General features: G+C 39.1%; 1 protein-coding gene across 1 annotated transcript in view; it reads right to left on the reverse strand.

Annotated features, from left to right (window-relative positions):
* Positions 1–25,180, reverse strand: part of LOC150099903 (uncharacterized) — a 68,924-nt gene that overhangs the window by 35,151 nt on the left and 8,593 nt on the right. The gene's annotated exons all lie outside the window — the stretch shown is intronic.

A 25,180-nucleotide genomic window follows, 5' to 3' on the forward strand; every position in this document is an offset into this window, starting at 1 on the left:
CTGATGTTCTGTCCACGGTAAAATAAGTCTGAAGCATCCACTTGACAGGAGAAGTGATGTCAGGAGGGATACCAATCTGCATAAAACTGTTGAATCCAGGCACTGACGCTGTTGAAGTATTGGAATCATCTGATTGGCCATTAACAGTGCCGGTAACGAGACCAACAGGACCAAGCTCCTCAAAAAATAAAAGGACGATAATGAATTCTGCAGTAAAACCACACAAAATGGTGGGTGACCATCGAGGAATGAAGCGGAATCTGTCGCATGATCTGTGGGTTTGCGGTTGCCCAAATTCTGCAGTTGTGCGTATTCACAGCACTGTCTACATGGAAACGAGCTTCGTCAGTCCAGAAAATATTCCACGGACAAGCGTTGTGCAGTTCCATCTGAGCAAGCAACTACAGGAGAAATGTTTCTCATGCAACCTGGTCAGGATTAAGCAATTGCTGAACGTGGGAAATTTTGTAAGGATAACAGCGCGGAATTTACCTTACGACTTTGTGAACCGTGTTTACGGGTTTGTTTAAAGACCATGCATTACGTCGTGCGCTGCTGCTTCCTACAACATTTGCCATCCTTTCTTCCTCTAACGCTGTGGCTACTTCCTCCACTGTCTGCAGTTCGATGGGCTTTCATGCTCTGCCAAGTTTGACATCTACGGAACCTGTCTATGCAAATTTCCGGATCATTTTGCGTAAACCATTTGCAGCCATAGGTTATAATCCCTTCAATGTTCTGAACTTTCTCAATGCTGTCAAGGCATAGCTGTTAATTTGGTAAAACAACTTAACAAGAAGTGTGTGATGCTTTGGGAATGGTGACATTGTCTGCTCACAGGCAATGTACTGACGCATTCCACAGCTATGTTACCTGCTTTTATAGAAGCTTCTTTTGAAGCATATGTCATCGGGGACATTTGTCCTTTGAATAAATGTCCCCCCCCCCCCACCCCCCCCCCCCCCCACCCCCCCCCCCCCCCACCCCCCCCCCCCCCCACCCCCCCCCCCCCCCACCCCCCCCCCCCCCCACCCCCCCCCCCCCCCACCCCCCCCCCCCCCCACCCCCCCCCCCCCCCACCCCCCCCCCCCCCCACCCCCCCCCCCCCCCACCCCCCCCCCCCCCCACCCCCCCCCCCCCCCACCCCCCCCCCCCCCCACCCCCCCCCCCCCCCACCCCCCCCCCCCCCCACCCCCCCCCCCCCCCACCCCCCCCCCCCCCCACCCCCCCCCCCCCCCACCCCCCCCCCCCCCCACCCCCCCCCCCCCCCACCCCCCCCCCCCCCCACCCCCCCCCCCCCCCACCCCCCCCCCCCCCCACCCCCCCCCCCCCCCACCCCCCCCCCCCCCCACCCCCCCCCCCCCCCACCCCCCCCCCCCCCCACCCCCCCCCCCCCCCACCCCCCCCCCCCCCCACCCCCCCCCCCCCCCACCCCCCATCCTTCAGTACCTCCTTCAATTCCTTCAGAGCTGCTGTAACAGTTTCACCTTTCTTGAGGTAAGGTAAGGATTACACCATCCATATCCTAAAAGACAATGGCAAGAAGTTTCCCTGATTACTGTTTGGTTCGAAACTTCTTTGGCCATGGAGAACCTTTGTGTCTCCACTCCATTGACTGTTGTTTGTTCTCTGGGTCATAGTGACGAAGCCATATTTCATCAACGGTTAGAATATGAGCTAAAAAATTTCACGAGGATGAAATCCCTTTATGAAATGTTCTTTTAACATCTCAACTATACCCGCCTCAGTGGCTATCATTCACCGCAACCAGTATGCCTCGCCAAAAAATCGCTTTCCGAACGAAGTAGGATAAATAGTAGTTATAAATAGTAGGATAATAAAAAGATATATACCTCTCAAAATAATCCAAAACAAACAAAAAATAAATAAATGCACACGTATCTTCGCCCCCACACGCCTTATAATTCATTTTTCGGTGAACTGTATTTTCGATGAATTGTGATTTTTCGATGAATTGTTGTTTTTCGATCAATTGCGCTTCGATGAATTGTCTTTTCGATTAACTGCTCATCGGTGAATTGCTTTTTCGGGGAATTGTCTTTCGATGAATTGCTTTTTCGATTAATTGTTGTTCGATAAACTGATTTTCGATGAATTGTTTATTCGGTGAATTGCTTTTTCGATGAATTGTTGTTCGATGAATTGCCTTCGATGAATTGTCTTTCGGTAAACTGTTTTTCGATGAACTCTCCGGATACCGCGCCATTTGACGGGCATATAGAGAAGTATTCCTCGTGAGAGCACATTTGCAGAAAGAAAAAAAAAAACTGTAATTTACAACAGATTTTAAACATATTTTACCACAGCATATTTGTGAAAAGAGTTATCAAAACAGTTGAAAAAAATATTTTGCATTATGAAGTTAAAAAATACAATAAAATACATCGATCAGAAATATTCCCATCAATTCAACCTAGAATCACGTTTGGCATTTGAATTCTTTTGTTTATAACTTAGTGACTAAAATGGTCATTGTATGTTTTGAAATTGCACTTGGTGCAATTTCAGAACATACACATGCAATTTCAAAGCCACAGCCGGCCCACTTCGATTGCCAGATCTCGATATTTAGTAATTTTTTCCAATTCTTTGTCGTTGATGTTGTTATCACTGGGTTCAGCGATATCAATAATCTAAACCTGCCACTATTCGATAAATGTGATGTCAGATCTATTTTGTTCTAAATGCCGATCAGTTTGCATTCTAAAGTCCCAGAGAATTTTTGCTGTTTCGTTTTCCACTACTGTCTCTATTTTATGCTGCCACCAGTTATCAGAAGTAGGAAAGCCATTTTTTTTTTTTTTGCATACATGCCAATGAATTATTTTGGCCACTTGATCATGGCGGTATTTATAATCAGTTCGAGTTATCTCGCTGCATGCACTGATTAGATGTTCCACAGTCTCATCTTTCTGATCGCATAATCTGCATTTGCTGTTGTTATTGATGTTCAAAATTTTTGCTTTGATTGCATTAGTTTGTAATGCCTGTTCTTGAGCTGCAAGAATAAATCCTTCTGTTTCTTTTCTAATATATCCATTATTATTATTATTATTATTATTATTATTATTATTATTATTATTATATTTCGAATCGTTTTGGCAATAAAATCCGTCCAATTTTGCTACAGCGGGAACTGTTGTCTGCAATCATTTCTCTACTCTTTTCACAAAAGGTTAAGTATAAAATTAGTAGTCTTTTGCGACCATTGAAATGTCAAGCGAAGTTTCTTCATGCTATTATTTGACAAGCATTATTAGGTATGCGATGCTTAAATTACAGGCATGCAATGCCTCGCATTTTTACAGTAAAGAAAAAAAAATCACTCGATGCAGGGAATTGCTTCTAAGGCCGATTAGACGTTTCAATCCGATGTCTGATGCGATAACTCTACCTATTTGCCAAAGTTGATTCCTATCCGATCAACTTTGGCAAATAGGTAGAGTACTCCGTATCATGCAAGATATTCCGCCTGGCATTGAATTCTTGAATGACATCACCAGCCTAGTGGTTGGTAACACTAGGCTAGTGATGCTAAAGGAGTATACGTTACTCCTTTAGCTGTTGCGTAAGTGGATGGGGCATTTCTACTGTGAGAGGCGTTTCATCAAACGTTCGCTTTATGCTTTGGCTGTATACTTTCGTAATCATACGTCCACGATACATTACTACTGGGCATTTATATAACCTGGTAACTGCTTAAAAGCGTGAGCAGTTACCAGGGTATATAAGACTGAATGTCATCACTAAACTCACTGCGGTATTTGTCCTGGAGAATACGAAGCAATCCCAGTCTATGTAAGTAGGGGTTTGGTCGAACAACAGAAATTTAATACTTACTGCAGTTTCAAGCCATCCATTATCTGTTACAACATCCTTAGCATGTCTTAGAAACGCTACACAGTTGCATTCCTTGCACACAGTTTAAGTTTAGCAACAGATTTACAAGGTAGATGTTTCTATTTAGCTGTTAACTTAAAGAGAATCAAATTACCTTTCAATCCTTCTTTAGCTCCATCCCGGAAGGCTAGCTAGCCGAACAACAGAAGAGGTGTGTCTGCATGCAGTAAAGTCAAGCACTTTTCCTTCAAACACAGTTTTCTTATTGCGCACTTTCTGAGAAGATTAAATTGAGCGTGAAGCTAAGCTACTCACTGCTTGAAAAGGAACCTTGGCCAACATCGGTAAACATTTTTTATCCAAATCGTCGCTTTACATTTTGCTATTTCCGACCAGTTCAAAACTTTTTGCGTGTAGAATGGCATATCGTGTGGAGCGAAAAATAAATGAATGCGAGCCATTGTTTTATACAAAGAAAATGCATCCACACCACGTCTTTTCTGAGCCTGTAATTAGAAAGCCTATTTTCAAGAAAAGTTTCTTGATACTGGTTAACTTGATGTCCTGGCCTTGAGGCATGCTCGTTTCGTCATGTCTGACAAGTAAATGTTCACAATAACTAGGCCTAAACAGCGAGAAAGAGAGAGAGCTTTAATAGGCCATCTGATATGGCCGATCTTGTGTCAGGGTTTCCTTTCCAAAAACTCAGGTTCGTTTGCCAATTGAAAGAAATTGGCCAGAGAATATACACAAATTACAGCATAGCAGATTAAACAGATAAGATTAACCATCATACAGTACTTAATTAGATATGATGGTAAATTATTTGGCAATTACAGGCCATAGTTTAAACGTGAAGGGAAAGACGACATATATACAGTGCTAGGAAAGAAGTTAACGGACAACAGTGTGAGGAACAAATAGCCATGGCGAACACCTTATTAAGACGTAGGACCTTCTTTCGCTACGATGACTGCAGTAATCCCACCGAGTGTACTTTCCACAAGCTTACGATAGCGATCAATGGGAATTTTGGACCATTCTTCCTGTACATTGTAATGAGGTCCTGGACTGTTGTGTGGCGAAGACGCCCCTTGACCTCACCCGACGCTCCAGTTTATCCCACAGATGTTCAATAGGATTGAGATCGGGGATCTGTGGAGGCTAACAAGTGCGGTGTCGTCATGTCCACCAACCACGCAATTACAGCAGTAGCCTAATGACACTGTGCATTGTTTTGCTGAAAGAGACAATGGTCAGTTCCGTAGAAATGTCACAAAGTAGGAAGCATTCCATTGTCTAGAATATTCAGATATCTCTGAGATCAATGTTCGTGTCACCATAAACAAGGATCCCAGGTCAAACCAGGAAAAACTGGACCATACCATCACACCGCCACCTCCGAATTTCATAGCTTGGGGTAAAAAATACAATAAAATACATCGATCAGAAATATTCCCATCAATTCAACCCTAGAATCACGTTTGGCATTGGTATTCTTTTGTTTATAACTTAGTGACTAAAATGGTCATTGTATGTTTTGAAATTGCACTTGGTGCAATTTCAGAACATACTCGTTCATCTGCCCGGTAGAAGGTGTAGCGCGATTCGTCGCCCCATAACGCAGCTTTCTAAGCGTCCAAGTACCACCACCTGTAGACGCTCTTTACACCACTGAAGACGACGCTGTATGTTGGTTCAAGTAATGTGAGGCTTGCATATTGCGGTCCTACCATGGAAACCCATGTTGCGAGCATCGGTTCTTGAATGTTTTTGTGCAGATTCGTGTTCCAGTCGATGCCCAGAACTCGCATTGAACGTATCGGCTCATGAACGGCGGTTTTTATATAATATCCTTCGTAGCACCGTACGTCACGTTCGGTGAGTGTGGTGGGTCGTCCACTGCGAATAGCACTTGCAGTTGACTCCCTGCGCTTCCATCTCAGAATGGTATCGCTGATTGTTGACCTAGCATTGCCCAATTTGCCAAACAGATAGGCCTGCAGCATGGCATCCTGTGACATCTCCTTTCAAACTCCGTCAGTTCCCTTCTCGTAGCCATTTTACCAGGAGACACAATTGCACTGACTTGGGAGCATCTTATTACTCCTATTTATTCCGGATACAAACACGTGACTCGTTACATGGCACGATGCACTTACACAACAAGAACACAAGAAACGAAAATAAGATCAACAAAGGAATAATCAGACCAGTACTCGCATATGCAGCATACGAGGGTTATTTGAAAAGTTTGGTAAATTTCCAATAGACGGCAACAATTTGTTCATTCATACCAATGTCGGCACGTATCATCTTTTTCATGACCCCTGACAAAATGTTAGCCACGTATGACGCACAGTTCTCGTTTCGCAAACATTGAAAATGACCGTGTTCGTATTTTTCATAAAAATGGAGAAAAACGAGTTTCGTGCGGTGATAAAACACTTTGATTTGAAGAAGAGGACGGCCGCGCAGATCAAAGCCGAATTAGATGCAGTTCATGCGTCTGCACCAGCATTAAAGAGTATTTATTTTTGGATAAATGAGTTTAAACCTGGTCGTAAGTCCATCGAAGATGCAGCGCGCTCCGGAAGCCCGACTGAGGTCACTATGAAGGAAATGATTGAAAAAAATCCACGGTATCCTTATGAAAGAGCGCTGAGTGAAAGTGCGTGAGATTGCTGAGATTGTAGGCATCTCGACTGAATGGGTGTATAATATCCTGCTCGAAAAATCACATGAAAAAGCTGTGTGTGTGTGTGTGTGATGGGTGCCACGATTGTTGTCGCATACGAAAAGACATTTCAATGGAGTATTTGGCGATGTTTTATCGCAATTAGCAGGATTATTTTGCGTCGATTCGTGAATGAAGACGAAACTTGGATCCACTATTTCACACCCGAGTCCAAGCAGCATTCAAAACAATGGACAATGTCCGGTGAAAGAGCACCGAAAAAAGCGAAGACCGTTTTGTCAGCTGGGAAGGTGATGGTCATTGTTTTTTGGGATTCCCAAGGAATTATCATGATAGACTATTTGGAAAAGGGTAAGACAATAACAGGAGTCTATTATGCCTCATTATTGGGCCGTTTAAAAGAAGAAATGAAGAAAAAACGGCCAAGATTGGCACACAAAAAACTGCTCTTTCAACAAGACAATGCACCGTCCCACACATCGGCCGTCTCAATGGAAATTGCACGAATTGAGGCTCCAATTGATTCCACATCCAGCGTATTCAACAGACTTGGCCCTGTGTGACTTCGTCTCGTTCCCAAACTTAAAAATTTGGCTTGCTGGGAACCACTGAGATGAAGACATTAAGAAAATTGCAGATGGAAGTAGCAATAATAAACAAAATCAGGATCTCACAACTCAAAAAAAATTGTAAATATACAGCCAATAAATTACTGGACTCAAAATCGGAAAGGAAAAAAAATCATATAGAGAGAATGCGGGAATTCTATATAGGCTTGTTTTCGGACGAAAAACCAAAGTGTTAGGAAAGAGAAATCCTTCCACCACTTTCGTATGAAATTGGCTAACCATCTTCAGTAGAAAAGTCATGTTTTTCAAGTTCAGGAGAATCCTGGTAATTACATCACTGATGGTCTGATTTGAAATACATTTAATCTCACTGGATTATCTTCCTCTCACCGCTAATTCAGATGATCAACATAAGAGTGCAATTCTCGCTTCCGGCTTCACACCCGTGACTGTCCTTGTTCTGGAGGTCATTTCATTGTTTCTTTCTTTGTTGATTGTGTATATTTTAAGTGCCGAGATAATGTTAGATCAGCAAAGTTAGCCGAATGGCAATGCACTTCTCAACCATATGCCTGGGAAAGGAGTGTCCTGGATTCGATTCCCGTCGCTGAAGTGAGGAGCTTAGGATCTTTTTCAGCCATAGGCAAGTTAGCCGGTCTTGTGCGTGGACTGCAGGGTTTTCCTCCCGCAAGCGGGCAAAAGAATTCAACGTCTCTACAGACATAGGATACCCACTGAGATGAATACATTGGATTCAAGCTTGCTTAAATTTTCTGAACATATTTATAAAAGCATTAATAATAAAGCAGAAATTTTAAAAAATGTAAAGAAAACATCCAATTCTATCGATCGTGATATATTATTAAGAAAAATGTATACTGTAGGAAAACAGATCTTGGAAAAACTGAGTATTTCACAATAGATAAAGGGGTGCGACAAGGATGTATTTTATCTCCGTATCTGTTTAACTTGTACAGCGAATACATTTTAAGAATGGAGGACCTTCAGTTGGAATTAAAATTGGTGGACGAAATATTAATAATGTGAGGTATTCAGATGATACCACCTTGCTAGCAGAATGTAAAGAAGATTTGGAGGAACTTATTATGAAAGTTAAAGAAGAAAGTGACAAATACGGTCTTAAATGTAACCTCAAAAAGATAAAAGTAATAGCAACATGTGAACGTAATGATTTTGAAATAGATTCCGAATTGATCAAGATGGTTATTGTACTGAAGAAATTAGAAGATTATTACTCGGAAAGAAAGCAATGACAAATTTAAGCAAGATCTTTATCTTTAAAGATTTTAGCCTCCCAACAAAAATCAGAATCGTGAAAGCAATGGTATTCCCTGTGGTACTGTATAGATGTGAAAATTGGACCCTGAGAAAGAGTGAAAGAAGATAGATGCATTTGAATTATAGGTTTGGAGACGCTTACTAAGAATACTATGGACTGCAAAGCAAACCAATAAATCAGTGATAGACAGAATAAAGCCAGATTGCTCCGTCGAAGCTATTATCATCAAGCAAAAATTGTCATACTTCGGACATATTATGCGAGCAAATGAAAGTCTGGAGAAGATGATCGTTGCTAAAGTTGATGAAAGTAGGAGAAGAGGAATACCAAGAATTCGATGGGTGGATGGAGTTAAAGAAGCAACTGGAGTGCGCTTGGAGGTTCTGAAAGACATGGTCAGGGATAGATCTGAATGGAGAATGTATGTTCATGGAATCACCCGGAGCCGAAAACGACTCGATGGAACATAATACCAAACAACAATACTGTAGGAATTAAAGGAAGAATGTAATCTGCAGTTTCGGAAAACAAACAAAAACGTATCAAAACTGAGTCCCTAAAGACATCCTGGGTCCCATCTTATTTCTGATTTGTGTAGATTACCCATGTTTAATGGATATGAAAGGAACTTTTTTCATATCGAACCCTACAGAGGAGAGTTGCATGACTTATAGGATATCAATTTGTTTGTGTGCATGGAGGGTGAGGGCAAGGAGAAAGAAGGATCGGTTGCCGTGTTTCCCGAAGAGCTAAAGGTTGCAGTTTTTGAAAAAGGGAGTGAGGGAATTTGTTCCAAAGAACAGACGCAGATGGAATGAAAGAGGAGAAAGATACGATAATTCGAAAACTTCGGAATGGACGTTAACTAACAGCAAGCATCCATCCAAAGTGGTGAAGTAATGGTAGTCAGTTGAGCAGAACGTTGTTCATGAAAATATATGTAGAAGAGGCATAAGTCAGAAAGTCAGTTAATGACTGGAGTGAATCCGGAAAAGTGGCATCCTCAATGATCGAATTGCCATCATCTGGACAGCATAAAGAATTCGTAGGCCTCTGGTGCCCTGAGCCATGCGAGCAGTACTCGCATTTCAAGGTTGATGCGGATTTGATTTATACAATGTCAGAAGTTGTTGAGGTGAGCAGTAGTGTTTTCATTGGAACAGTCCAGCGAGATACGGAATCCGATTTATTGAGCTTGCACATATGGATCGGTAAAAACGAAATTAAAAGTAAAGTTTCAAAAAACTAAATCTGTTCTTTATGAAAGATAAGGAAGCAGATTTGTCACTTCCATTCCACTTCCTGTGACCTATGACTTCCTTAAGATGCACAATATAATATGAAAACGCGCAGTGTTTCTCATAAATTTTCCAACTTCATTATTCAATAATATGCTAATTCAATGTGGAATTTGCAACAGCTGGGTTTGGACGGAGTTACAAAAATATCCTTGGTGAATATAAAATTTACGCAACAGAATTGGAAAGAAAGTTTTCCATTTTAACCATACTGCAATTAATACTGTAGTGTATTAATGCCACAACTATACCACGTTTCTCTCTTTTTTACGCTGTAATAAAACTGACACTGAACTAATCGCAGTAATCAGCACAGATCCTCAGGCAGAATGATCGAACTTCCCAGAATTATAAAAAGAGTATCCTACAGCGCTATTTTACATTCCTGGCATGAAGAGTTTCTACTCCCTTAATGTGAAGCCGAGAGAAGCGAAATCTGGAGCAACAGAAGATTATTGTTTTTCTTAGGGCAATCAATGACGCTCATGAATTACTTACATTTAATTAGGACAACGATGTACTTATTTTTGTATTTATTTGTCGTTATTAATATTTAATGCGTAGTTCCATTATTTTATTTATATTAATTCTAATTAAAATGCAACACTACTTATTTTGCTATCTTACAGATCGTCTAATTGAACTGCTGCTCGTTAAGTGACAAGTTATTATTAATGACTTCTGGACAATCATAACGATCCTTGAGATTGTGAAGATTCTAGAGTAGTTCCAAACACAAAAAAACTGAACATCTTTCATTAATAAATATCGACGTACTAAATACTGCATTACATCCATTTAAAAATCACTCACCATTAAACAGTTTGTTGCCCTTGTCAAAATTATTCGCAAAGAGTAAATAAAAAGCTCAAATAAAATTCAGACAACTTATTATAAAGACATCCTTTCACTGCTGAAGAGTCCTCCTGATAAAAACAATCATATGATGGGAAGAAGCTGTTCGAAATATGCGTACAATCAGTAAAAAAACAGTCGAGTTACTTGATAAAGGGTCATCTCGTGTGGGAAAAAATAAAGGACACATTTTATTCACAGAACTGGAGAGCTACCTACCACCTCAAGGGACTTCAAAGTGGCAGGAGAATAAAGAAAGAAAAATGGTGGTCTGTGGTTTCGCATCGAACGGTGCGTTCCTTGATTATAATTTCGTTAAGCCGTGTACGTTCTTGATTAGACAGGTCAAGGTTCATTTTCGTAGAATTTTCTATAGTCCACTCAAGATATGTTTGATGATGATCCCTCCTAATTTAGCGGAATGATCTTTCATTAACGATGAAACAATCGAGAAAGGTGATCAGACAGGTGTTTCGGCCAGCATGACTGACGAGTTGTGCAAAGGGATGAAAATGACGGAGGCTTCGCAGGTGTGTTCGTATGATTTGGGTCAGGAGGAGGGGGTGCTGGTAGTCGCCTGACAGCTCATGGCGTCATGCAAAGCCTCTTGAATAGACTCGTCCTTTTCAGGAGAAGTGTCAAACAGCGAGGGAATTGGGATAACAAGAGAAGTAAAGTCGTGTTCCTGATTGTAACTGCATACTGAACACTACAAATAAATAGTCCAGCACTTGCTTCGATTTAGTTTTTAAAAAAGTCTTTCTTGCAGTTGGAAAATTCTTATGTCCCGATACAGAGTGATTCGGCTAAAAATCATCGGAAAAATTGTTAAAATCATAGTGGATATTGAACTGCTGAGCAAATGGACTAAGACGGTATTCTGAAGGGGAACAGGAAAAAAAAAAACTAAGCCAAACTATGAGTAATATTTTCAGACGTTTTCTTGAAAAGTGGGCTGTCTCTGAAAGTATTGTGTCACTTCAATTATTGGGTATTATAGCACTATTACATGTTGGGTGTCAGAGGGCATTTAACTTCCGGTAAGAAACCAAGATCTTGGCATAGTAACAAAGCGAGCTACCTCTCTCTCACTTCACAAGCACAATGAGAATCAAAAGTGGCGAATCGCAAGTTCATGTTTCCCAGCATGTCATCAGCAAATGCAGGCAATCAGAAGGTTCGAGTGGTCCTTGATATCAATCGACAGTTGAAACGTGGGCGTTGCCAGTAAAAATTACTTGACGAAGACGACTAGATTAAGCCTCCGTGACACGGTCTGAGCTGTCGTTTCGAGTCTGCTCAACCGCGACACACAATCACACATCCGAATTGCTCTTTTCCAGCAGCTAATGTGGCCACTTACAGAACGACCTTCTGCGTACGCCGTCTTGCTAGGGTGGATAAAGAACGGTTGGCAGATTTCCTCGTATCGACATTAGCCATGCGTTGTTAATAAGATCGCGAATGCACTATCGCAATTCTACATTAATACGGTTAGTCATTGAAACTAAATGCGACGAGATATCAATAGACGTGGGAATTATAGGCACAAGGCAACACGGTATCCGCTAAATTCGATATTACGAGCGAAAATGTCAAAGTATAATAATGTATACTGAATGGCCAGTTTATTGGGTACATCCCCATCATCCACGTGGAACCCATAGGGTCATGCATCCATTCCAGACTACAGAAAACAGATATCGAATACAGAGTCCGTCAAAAAAATGTATATGCATTTCAGCAAAGGAAAAACCTGTATAAAAATTGTAACACTAAATTTATACAGGCATCAAGGGATGAATACAAGTTACCTTTGACTTCTACAATTACGCGAGTTGCTTAAACTGTCCATTAACGTCCATACATTTATTATTACGGAGACCTACTGCTTGGGCAACATTGGCCAAAGTGTCCAGTGGGATTGCTGCGAATGCCGTTTCAATTTCTTTCCGAAGGACCACCAGCGTAGCTAGTTTTCTACGATACACTACGACATTTATAGTCCTCCACAGGTAGAAGTCCAAGGTTGTTAAATCAGGAGAATGTGGGGGAACTCAACTGCACCTCTTCGTCCTATCCATTGTCCCTGCAAACTCTCATCGAGGTAAGCTCACGTCTCGATGAGACGTGATGGTGAAGATGATGAGATGTGGTGGTGCGCCATCTTGTTGGAAGAGAAATTGATCATTCCCATAAAGTGCATAAATGGCAGGTAAAATGGATGTGCGTAGATTTTCTAGGTACACTTGACCAGTAACAGTACCTTCAAAGAAGAACCTCAACAACATTCTCGAATAAATACCATTTTAAAATGGTCTTGCGTTCCTAGAACGACAATCGTGCCTAAAGCCATTTTGCTTGACTGCCCTACCGGCCACTTGTTGATACTAGTATTCACGTGAGTATCGACATCTTTTGAGAGAATATCATACTACACATTGGTACCGCAATTCGATCCAACTCCGAAAAAAGTCCATAGATGACATCCGTTAAAGTGTGTATACATTTTTTTGACGGAATGTATACATTAAACGCAATGATAGGTCAATGGCACAACAGTAAATAACTTTAAAGGAGGTGCAATAGTTAGCGTCAAACGTGTCTGAACAAGTATCATAAAACCTGCCACCTGCTGGAATGTTCATGCTCCAGCGACTAGACACTAGAGTGTTAGCGAGAATGGTCCATCATTAAGCCAACCAAAGTTCTACACCATCTATCTACACTCTTTGTCTGTATGTCCATAGACAAATTGATGAGAACGTAAGTAGAAGATTACAAAACATCTCGCAAACTAAGTGAAAATCACAACATTGGCAGTGACCATTTTCTGTCGGATATTGCTGAGAGCAGCCAGTGACTAGTAAAACAAAAATGGATAATGAGGCAAGTCACTGACCCCAATAGAACGATACTTTTTCTTTCTTTAATGAATTCAGACTTTCTCATTTTTCTGCGTTTATTTCTTACTTCCTTGGTTCTATAATTCATTATTATCTTGTGCATTCTTCCGTGTGCCATTCATCCTAGATTATCTTTCCATTTATTTCTCTATTTCTTGTTATTTATAGCTGGTTTAGTTTTTTCCATATATATCTTCATTTTGTTTCTTTCTTGTTTTCTCAACTCATATATTTTGCTTCTGCTACAGCAACTCTTTTCTAGTTTCCTTCTCGCGTTTTTCACGCTTCACTTCCAGACAACAATGCTGTTTTTGATAAAATATAAAGCATTCTTAGTCTTCTTTTTTTTTTAATTTTATGATTTCAGTGCGCTGGTTAATATTCCATTTACTTGAGAGAACTCCCTTGTTTTATTTTATACCCCAAATCATTAAAAGTATTAATCTGCTCAATCATTTTGTTCTCTCTAACTATCTCAATTAGGAAAAAAAAAAAAAAAAAAAAAGATAGAGTAATTGATGGTAGATTCAATAATTACATTTCATAGATAGACTATAAACATACAACATATTTAAAAATAAATGCCACAACAAATGTATATAGAAAAAACTGGCAATGTATAAACTTTTAAAAGGTGACAACACGGCCGTACAATAAATGTTTGTTGGCTGCCTGGATGACAGGTCTGCTTTACGCAACATCCATTTATCATCTTCACTTGTGAATAAACTTCTTAACCTACGAGGATTCCTCTTTCTCCTTTAGTTCAATATATCACAACGGCTTGGAATTTCCACCTCGGTCCCACACATTTCTCACAGCTGCTAAAACGAGAAAATGCCTAGGGGTTTCTCTTCAATACTCCTCCCAATCTCTTTGAACGTTCGCTGTAGTTGCCAGCAGTTTACAAACAACTGAGAAAGCAGAAACTAGTATTCAACAGGGCTATTGTAAGTCAGTAATTACAATCAGCTTGTATTTTATCTTTGGAATTAGTATCACAAAACGCATCATCCGATTTCTTGTGTGTGTACATTGGGATAGGGAAATAATATATAACCCGGGATCACATTTGTGCTGAATTGTGTTAGCCAAGGGATGCATTCACAAAGATTCTGTCAGAGAATGAATATGATCAGGGAATTTAGCACTGTTGCTTCTTCGATCCTCAAAGCACCGATTGTAGCCCATACTAATCAAATGGAGTTATGACAGTGGTCGGAAAAGAAAAAAAAGAAAAAGAAATCCTCAGGCCTTGTTTGTTGCCAAGGGGAGTAGGCGGAGCTTCTTTAAATCCTAATGAACTCTTTGAAGATTGATAAGGCAGCCTGTCAGCCATCATTAACTCAGACAGCCATCAATGAATCAAGATTTTCCGGGGGAGGGAAGAGTACGGCAGACACGTGCCACCATTTAGTAATCCAAAATCCTAACAGATATATACTATGTCTGAAATACTATGATTTTATGATAGATTTACTTTTATGATATTTTATTATTTTATGATAGATTGACCGGCAGAGTTAAAATCCTACTGTGCGAAAAATCGACTAACTCGTGAACCAGCCGAAGACAAGCATAGAAAAATTGTTTCTAGTCGACGACCAGAATCGAGCCTATAATGGACTTTCTTCTGGTCAGTCTAGCGCTATGGAGAAAATCGCCATTTCCACAGGGCTTGCATAAGCATTCTGAGCATTTGGCATATGATCTGAAAGCAATTCTTCGTCTCGAAATCTTAATTGATGCACCCAAACAGTTGATCTTTCAAGAGAATTCTCATTTAGTTTAAGGACAATGGTAAATCGAAGATTATCTAACCAGCAAAAATGGGTTTCTGAAATTTCGAAATTTGGTTGGACTTTAAAAAGTGAGAAGTCTGTCGTTAGGTGCTTAGAGTACAAGCAATTCTAAGCTTCACCTTTGCGGTGATACTTAGACGGATTGCACAATCGGATAAATACATCGCTATTATCCGAGACAATGCAAAACAGCATCCAAGATAACCAAACATCCAAACATTTTCTATTTGTAGCATCAGTTCTTGCTAACGTGTAAAGATAAGATGGATGATTAAATAGTCGGTGAGCATCACCTGGTAACTTCCTTACACGACATTCAACAGCGAAGATGTTCATGAGGGGAGGGGGTATCGTTTGCCAGCTACTTCCTATTACGTGAAATTTTGAGATCTAGAGACTTGGGGCCGTCGTCTTATATTTTCTTTCTTCAAAACTTCTTCTTTTATTAAATTGCTTAAACCACCTGAAAACGGCTGCACTTACTGAAATGATTTAGAATGTTCTTTTTCACCAAAATGTTCAAGATGTTTTCATCGATTTATCTTCTCGCAAAATTCAATATCTGGTGTTCATTCACCTTGAAAGATATTAGCCTAGAAACATTCAGTTACGCATGTACGAACAGTTTGATATTTTTAAACTTTTTATACAGCAAGATCTACGGTCAAAATCCATATTTGAATTTATTGCTTTTAGTATGGTAAATGGTGAATTCCTCGCAGTTAAGATCAATCTATATAGTAACTGTTAAGGGATTAATTGGATCGTTGATACATAATTAGTAGTTGAAGAGGTCAGTAATGTTGTTATACATATATAAAGTTTAAGTCATACATATATAGGTGTCTTCTGCTACTAATCATTTATCTTTATCTTTATTTAGCAAGTCCCCCGCTATACTTTTAGTTACTGAATCAGCCTTAAACTTAATTTCTGTAGTAATATTATGTTTACTTCAGCATAAAATATGACCTGGTAAGTTGTATTGTCACTCGAGATGGATTTACGTCTCCTAATGAAATGCTTATATAACAATAATGGTACTTTTAACTAGAACGTGTTCCTAAATTTAATCAAGATAATCAATTTTCAGACATAACACACTGGCCTAATAGTCTTAGCTGCTTCGGCTGTCATTTCAAACATAATACCAGTGAACAGTAAGGCAGCAATTACAGCCTACATACCAAGGGATGCATTAGATAAAGTGCTAGATTAGTTTGTTTAAAATGCATTACTACTAATTCTATCAAAACATTTTTGTAACAAACTATCCCCAACTTTCCGCACACAGCACTGATTTGCTTAAGGACTCTCGTGTGTGAGAATATTGAAAGAAAAAAAAATAAGCAAATTTTATTAATCAAACATAACATCACTTTGCTAATTAAAAAAAAAAAGCCGAAGTATGCACATCACGTAAAAATCAAGAAATGATAATATTATTATACGCTAAATCTAATTAGAAATCTCGAGATTAGCATATTGAGATTTTTATTCCTGTGATATTATTTTTCTCCGGTACATTTGAACATGTTTATTTACCTAACTGTGAATTACGAGCTATTTGAAGCTGCGGAAAACGTACTCTTTTAAAAGGAGCAAGAATACGTTACGTCAATACAGCGTATGAAATCCATACGAAAGTATATGCTACTAAACGCTGGTGTTCTCGAAAAAAAAAAAAAATCTCTGAATCTAAAAATAACAGTGAGGAGCTCATTATGCAGCTGATACTGTGAAAGTCAGTTAGTAAAACAAACAATGGTGTGTAAGACAGAAAATAAAAATAAAAAAATGATAAAGGAAATGGTAAAAAATAATATATAAAAAGAAACACGTTGATTGAAAAGCAAACACCGTTTTAGCATGACTCTAAAAGACAGGATAGCGGAAAGAAAAGCTGTCGGAAATAAAAAATAAAAAAAAAAAAAGGAGAGAGAGACTGTAGTTACCGAAAAGGGTAAAGTTGAAGGTGTTGTATTTACGAAGAAATGTGCAGGATGTTTGATTATAGCTGCAAGTATTTCTGTTAAAACACGAATCGTAGTGAAATTTCAACTACTACAAACGTTGGGTGGACCATTTATACCGGTGCGCTACTGGAACGCCCTCTACGTCATTACTTAAGCTGATATTTGAATATCACGGGCTTATGCCCAAGATGTCCTTGGAAACGGTACATTATTATTTATTTATTTTTTTTTTTTTTTACATGTAAAGGTAATATTCTTTTCGATTAACTGAAACAGTCTTAGACTTAAGAGATGCACTGAAGGTAAGATATTGCAAAATACTCCCAAAAGTTTTGGTTGACGGCCTTGGAGAGGAAGGGCGAAGTATGCAATCAGTGCGATTTCGTGTTTGGCTGACACTGCGTTTTATTGTTTCTTTATATGGAACATCGCTACAAAAGTACGAACAATAAAAACGGCTTTTTCACTAAAATGTTCAGCGTGAAGAAATATCGACGGTGCTGTTTGTAAGCTGATAATAGAACAATTAATTTGGCTGGCTAAACATAATTTACCTTTTACATTTAGGCAAACGGTTATTACATCTTCGATACAAAAACCTTCAGGCGACTTGTCTATACTGTTTACCGTGTGATAAAATATAACTAGTCTATTCAAAATATGACAGACTGTTTAAAGATGCATGCTGACATCTAGAACTGCAGCCTCATCTGCTCAGTTCTTACTATGTAGTTCAAAGTCTGCATTATAGTGCTGGAAATGTATATCCATGTGCTATTGCATTTTTTTTACGTAACAACTTAATTGGCTCTTCTCATTATCAGATCTTCAGCGTACAAAGACAAAATTGCACATTAGACTGCCAGCTTAAGGAAAACTGCGCACATTTTTCAAGTTTGTACTGAACATTATTTATTTTGCATTTAAAACCAAGGTTTATTAAGAAGTTGGGAAATACAGCTGAACGTAGCACATTATCAAACTGGGCATTTCGTCCCGTTCAAAAATTATTCACCACCTTCTAATGAAAAGTCGGCAGGTCTCGTTAACGAATAAGCACTGATACGCGGACAAAGTAAGATCTTGCGTCATGAATAGGTGTGAAAGAATGAAACAAAAAAGAATTATTCTTTCTTTCTTTCAGTGGCCTCCGTATAAAAGATTAAAAGGCAGTTACGATAAAACAGTATGAAAAATGAAATAAACAGAAGAATTAAAATTAAATTTAAAAATTCTTCATAGGTAAAACTGCAAATGTCAAAGAAAACCAATTTTCTTCACCACTATTTTTATTTAAGGATTTAGCAATAGAAGAAACAACTGAAAAAATCTGTTTAATGTACAGTAAAATATAAAATAATGTATTCTGCTTCGGCGGTTGGGCTCTGATACAATTTCCTTTTAATTTCGTAAAATTCCATCTCGTTTGGAATATCTTCAGTGCTGAATTTGTATAAATTCGTGGACTGTGAAATCAGAATCGATATTTTATTAGTGATGGCTTGGCAAGGAAAGTAAAGAGAACGACAGTTTGGTGTTTATATTTCCGTACTTGCAGTATTGCTGTCTGAACATTTCTTTAATGTTTCCACAGCCTACAACAGGTTCTTATGAGCGAAATATAATGTTGCTGAGCTGCGTTCTTTTATTATTCGAAGAAATTCGCTTCCAGTACATACTTCAATAACAGACATTTGCCACTAGAAAAAATAAACAAATCTATAGACAAAATGAACACAGACTTTAAGAACCTAAATCAATAAATAAATACAAAACACGTGTCGCTTATAAGAAAACGGCAACCTCTTAAAACATTGAAAAGGGGTGGGGAACATTTTAAAGAAAATTGGGGGTACAGATGGTAACGCCTTTATCACGTGCCCATAAAGCAAGACCTGGATTCGAATACCGTCTAGAACGTAAAGAACTTTTGTCAGTGTTTCGACTGCAGGTGAGTTAGCCGGTCTCAATGGAAGAGATGCGAACCCAGATCTTTGCAAACCGAAGGGCAATGGCCGTAAGTCATCACAACTGAACGACAGAGGCATTGCATGCAGTACACGTCATAATGACAAACACGTGGTTTTAGAGATACAGTATTTGCATCGTAATGAAGACAGAAGAGAGTACAATGGAATAAAAACTATGGCTGATAAAAATTAGACTTTTTTAGATTTTTGGCAAGGAGAGACAGTCGTTCTGCTGTAAATTAGGATAATGTAGTACAGCTTCAGAACTCTATTTAAATAAATGTTCGAATCTGAAGCGTAATTGGTAGAGTAGGAACGTTCTCGACAAGAAGATTCTGTGGTCGATGTCAATCCCATGCTGCGCTAGACCAGATTTCTCACATTTATTATTAATGATGTATAACTGGTGTTTCTGTAATCTTTTTCCCGTACAATCCGACAACCCCGAACTAGTACAGAGATTTCCAATTCCGTATATATATTGCACGTATCACCGAACCGATTTCAAAAATCCTCCAAAAAAAAAAATGAAAACCTAATGCCTGCATTTTTTTCTCCTGTCAACAAACTCTCCTCGTGGCTGCCTTCTAAAAAAAAAATCAATCGTCCTCTTTCACTTCCTTGCGTTTACCAAATTCCCTGTCATTGCCACCCACCTATCCTACTTCGGACAAACTAGACGCTCTCTGGAAGTAAAAAAAAAAACACCAATCATACATCATTAATAACAAATCTGAGAAAAGGTTTAGCGTAGCATGGGACCGACATCGATCGCAGAATCTTTTAGTGCAGAAGGCGCTCATTCCGCCGATGTCACTTCAAATTCGAACATTTAAAGAGAGAGAGTATTCAAGCCCAATTACATCATCCAAATTTAAATCGCAGCGATTGTCTCTCCTTGCAAAAATCTCAGGAAGTCTCGAGCAAATGACAGGGCAGTACAATCAGTTCCAATATCATTTAGAGGCAAAGAGAATGGAAAAAAAGCTCCCTTGTCCTCCTAACCTCTAACCTTTTGCAAAATCAATAAAAAAGAGAATCAAGCGGGGATATTCCTAACAAAGTGGCTAATCATTGTATAACTCGAAAGAAATTCGAGGTCAAGGATTTTCAGGCCTAAGTACCGATCTCAAAAAACGGCAGCACGATGTTCACTTTGCCAGTGAGAAAAGAATCTGAGGCACTGATATATATATATATATATATCGGCAATACTTTCTTAGAGTTACAAAAGTGAAACCACAAACGCGGATTGTGGGAAAACATTTCCGGTTTAGAATTCAACACAATTCTTTCGTTAACCTTTGATACTACTAGCAGTGGTGCACGCGCGCACACACACACATACACATACAGAGAGAGAGAGAGAGAGAGAGAGAGAGAGAGAGAGATACAAAAGATATGCACGGACATTTGACCTAAGTCCTCCCTTCCTCCTCAGTGTAGATCGTGTTGCATATGATTTCAGCATGCCAGTGAAACTTCCACGCCAACATTTGTACTATTTATAGAAGCGCTTCACGTTTAGAACTCGCAAGTAAGTTCTACCGTCATAGTCTAATCCCTAGAGCAAAAGCACTTCGGCTTCACTTCTCTTTGAATAGTCCATAAGCGAACGCTTGTTGAGAGTTTCTCTGCGTTTGTGCAAGTAGCATTCACAGAAGCCTTCCAGACACATATCCGGAAGTAATGGGAGGGTTTTAGAAAAGGTGAAACGACTTCCTCGAGGCCTCTGGCGTCAAGAACAAGGTCAGCATCCTATTACCCTTTTACGACTTCTTCCCTTTTCACTTGCTGGGCCTTGATAAAAATAGAAGAAAAAAAAAAAGGAGAAACATCGAGAACCGTTGGACAGGAAAGAATGAAAAACATAAATAAAACCTGGACAGTGCATAGGAAATAAATAATAAAAAAAAAAACAGATCTGTAAGAGAACTCTTTCAAACATTCAAATATAAAAGTGAAATCTTCGTATGGAGCTATTAGCATAAACATTTTGCTAAGGAAATGGAGGAGAGAGATTACATCAGTTTCTGGTGTGTTTTATTATTATTTTGTCACCGCTGTTTGTCTTTTGTGCAGACAGCCTTTCTAAAGCAGTCAAACGTAATTTATTATACGGCATCCCCAACAGTTGTTACTCCCATTAAGTCTTCATAATCGTTAGTTCCGCCATTTATCCGACGTCATATTCCATCGCACTGTCCATTCTAAAACGCCACTCTCCATCTCTATCTTCTGTCTATCACACGTTAATTACAGAGAGAGGCAGACAGGTCTTTCAAAATCCTGGTTTGCTGGCCTGCCTGCCTGCTACACTAAACAGAAAGGCTCGTTTTCACTCTCAAAGATCGATTCGCCAGCGTTGTACCGATAAACTGTTAATAAACCGGGTTAGTGTAGCATAACCTCGCGTGTGGATGTTTCTACTCTCACGGCCTACAGGAGGCCTCTTGGCGATTGGAAAGTTCGTTAAAATTCCAACAACTTCGCGTAGGGGTGGTGATGGAACAATAAAACGTATTGCTTGCTGGTGATTGCTTTCGAGGTCAACCCAAGAGCATTATAGGTCCATTACTGACGCGACAACCTTCTCAAGAAAATATACTTGGCGGGCTTTAATTCCCAGAGAGCATTTTCTAGAATTTCCCATCATGGCTTCGTATCTTATGCTCGCGCCGCTATAAGGTGAAGGTTCCTTCTGAGTTGCCGGTAATTCCCACGTGTGCTGTATTACAACTGGAAACTATGTGTGCGTGTGTATATTTGCTAAAAGAATCCTCTAGATTTTTTCAAGAAAACTCTTCCTGTCCTGGATGCAGATTCTGAGCTAAATTTTTCCAACGGGGGGGGGGTGATTCGCCCTACCAGCTACACATCATGTGATCTTCAGAAGGTATATAGAATTTCTTAATTTCTGTTTTGCTAGAGATCTGTATAAGATGTCAAAATTTTATTATTTATTTATTTATTTATTCACATAATTGATACACAGTTAAAAACAAGATATAATTTAAATAATAATTTGACTGGTGATTCAGAACAATTCATATTCTACCCAAGAATCTAAGAATAGTCCGTCAGGTAACGTCTTAAAATATGGACTGTTCCAAGTAATGCTATTTTTTGTAGGTCATATGGGGTCACTTCGTTGATGTTTAATTGCTATTAATAGTTGGACAGCTTCTTTGAAATTCCGCCAAGTGCATCGATAACTATTGGGATAACTTTAGTGTGTTTAAGCCACAGTTGGCCAACTTCGATTGCTAGATCCCGATATTTAGTAATTTTTTCCAGTTCTTTGCTGTTAATGTTGGTATCAGTGGGTACTGCGATATCGATAATCCAAACCTGTCGATGTTCGATGATTGTGATGTCAGATCTATTTTGCTCCAAATGCCGATCAGTTTGTATTCTAAGGTCCCAGAGAAATTTTGCTGTTATGTATTCCAATACTGTCTCTATTTTATGCTGCCACCCAGTGGAGCACCCAGAGGGGGAGGCCAAGGGACTCTGGTCCCCCAAAGAAAAAAGGAAAAAAAACACTAGAAAATTTTTCAGAAATCTTTTCCTATTTAAAATTCATATTTTTATTTATGTTGTGTCGTGTCTTCTATTTCTATACTACTTATGAATTAGAGATCATTGCATTTGCTCATAGATCGTATGTGATGATAATAGTGTGTATTCTCAAATCGTCTACTCAACTGTCCCCCCCCTCCTTTCCCGAGATTAAATCCTGAGTGCGCTACTGCTGCCATCAGTTATCAGAAGTAGGAAAGTCATATTTTTTGCATACATGCCAATGAATTATTTTGGCCACTTGATAGTCAGTTTGAGCTATTTTTGAGAATCACTGCAGGCACCGATTACAGCTTAATTATTCTGATTAAATATCCGACTTTGTAAATCATAAAGTCCAAAGAATAAATATTTAATTAAGTTCACACTCTAATCCATATCCTACTTTCTTCTAAATAATAAAAACGTAAGAGGCAGCGGATCAACCATACACTCCAGCTACAAATCCACAGATTTTGCTTCTCTTCCTCCTCCTCTCCAAAACAAAAGATACCTGCTAGAAGAGTTACTATCACATACTTGGAGTAGGGAGAGGAAGATCCAGCAACCATGCGATCACCGAGATTAGAGGTAATTTTTCATTTCCCAATATTCATTCGAGCATCTCCTTACTTTATTGTGCGATCAGACGTTGTTATTCCTTATTGTCTAACGAAGCGTGATATCATCTGTTTGCTTCAAAAACATATGACAGAGGATAAACCTGCTTTCACAGTCTTCGAGGGTGGGCTTGAAAAGATTTCTAAGAAGACTGACATCTGTGTATCAGCAACAGTACTTAGAGAGTAAACTCTCGCAAACTTCCCACAATGCGTTTATCCAGGCAAGAACTTATAAAAGCTTATCGTATTTTTATGTACCGGGATATTTTCAAAATCTATTCTTCTCGATACTGAAAAGATCAGTGGGTACATCATTTAAAGAAATAAAATCGAATTTAAGTAAAGCTCGCTAGTACATATTGAACAATAAAATAAAGAGAGAACGCCAAGAAATTTTTTAAAAAAGTGACCGGTATGAATTTAAGCAACCATATGTTGATAAGGACTTCGAAAACTTTCCTGTTGTAGAGTTGGGTTTGGCAGCAATAACAGTTTTCAAAGGCTCTTTATTTCAGCTATCTGAACGCAGCTCTTCTCTCCATCTCATCTTCGAGTGATTGTCTAGCTTGGTTCGACAGCTACTAGACTGCTTGGAAGCGCACGCTAAACCGCTGTTCCTAGTAACTTCCACTTCGATATATTTTTTCAAATATTATTAAAAACATCAGACAGTGGACAGGATAGTCTTATTTCATATCCTTCGCAGTCACAGAAAATTCAATGGCAGGTTTAAATCGTAAGAATCATAAATTATTCTGACTATCCAATAGAAAAATATATTTTTCAAAAATTCTTCAAAAAAATAGTTTTGGGACAATATTTGAATATTCCAATCACTGTTTACCATATAATTATTTTTGCTTTGCTGGTTATAATTTATTAAAAAACTTTATCTCGTACCTTAATAGTACGGGTGAGTTTTTAATCCAACGAGTTTTTAACCAACCTCTTCTATATTTTAAAAGAAATGGCTATCATTTGATTAGTCAATAATGAAGGCCAGAAAAAACCTTGAAGGAAATGAATATGAGTGCCTTGAGTTGCTCGCTTTGCTCGGACGCTTGTTCTTAGGGTAATGACATTAAGTTCAAGATAATTCTTCTTCCTCCTTCCCTCAACGTAATGGCTGCTGGGGCAGCAATGCTACTTTTACTAGAGAATTATTATAGAACACGGTAGTTTCCCGTTCTCTGTCTTATCCAGTAGTATTATGTCTCTAGCCGGTCTACGTATGAGACCGGTTAGAGACTCAAGTATATAAAATATGTGCATGTTGGAATATCTTCCAATACTTGCTAATGCAATACACGAGGCACAGTGGCATGTACACCACAGAAGTAAGATAAATATTACTCACATGACTCACTAGCCTATGCCACAGTCAGAAAACCTACATCACTACCACACTATACAAAAACCTTACGATTTGAAGGCCTTCATCCAACCCATAATCCTCACCCGATTTTCAAGTGCTGGTTCAACCGAAAATGTATCAAAGCAGTCAAAGAAAAAATTCAGCTTACAGCATGTGGCTAGCATCAAGAACTCGCTTCATACCAAAACACGCAATATATGCAAATCAGTCATCTGCAGATCCAAATCCGACTTCACAAAGGCCAACAGCAGAAAACTTGCCTTACAAATAGAAGTTGTGCCTTCTGGTCCCTTGCTAACGCCATTGGTCGCAACTTCTGCTCTCCTGCACTTCCACTTCTCTTATCCTGATGGCACCACTATTACTTTACCCAAAGATACAGCTGA

The sequence above is a fragment of the Typopeltis vanoorti genome, chromosome 13 (genome assembly GCF_054136105.1).
Source record: "Typopeltis vanoorti isolate ZY-2024b chromosome 13, IOZ_Tvanoo_1.0, whole genome shotgun sequence".
NCBI classification, from domain to species: domain Eukaryota; kingdom Metazoa; phylum Arthropoda; class Arachnida; order Uropygi; family Thelyphonidae; genus Typopeltis; species Typopeltis vanoorti.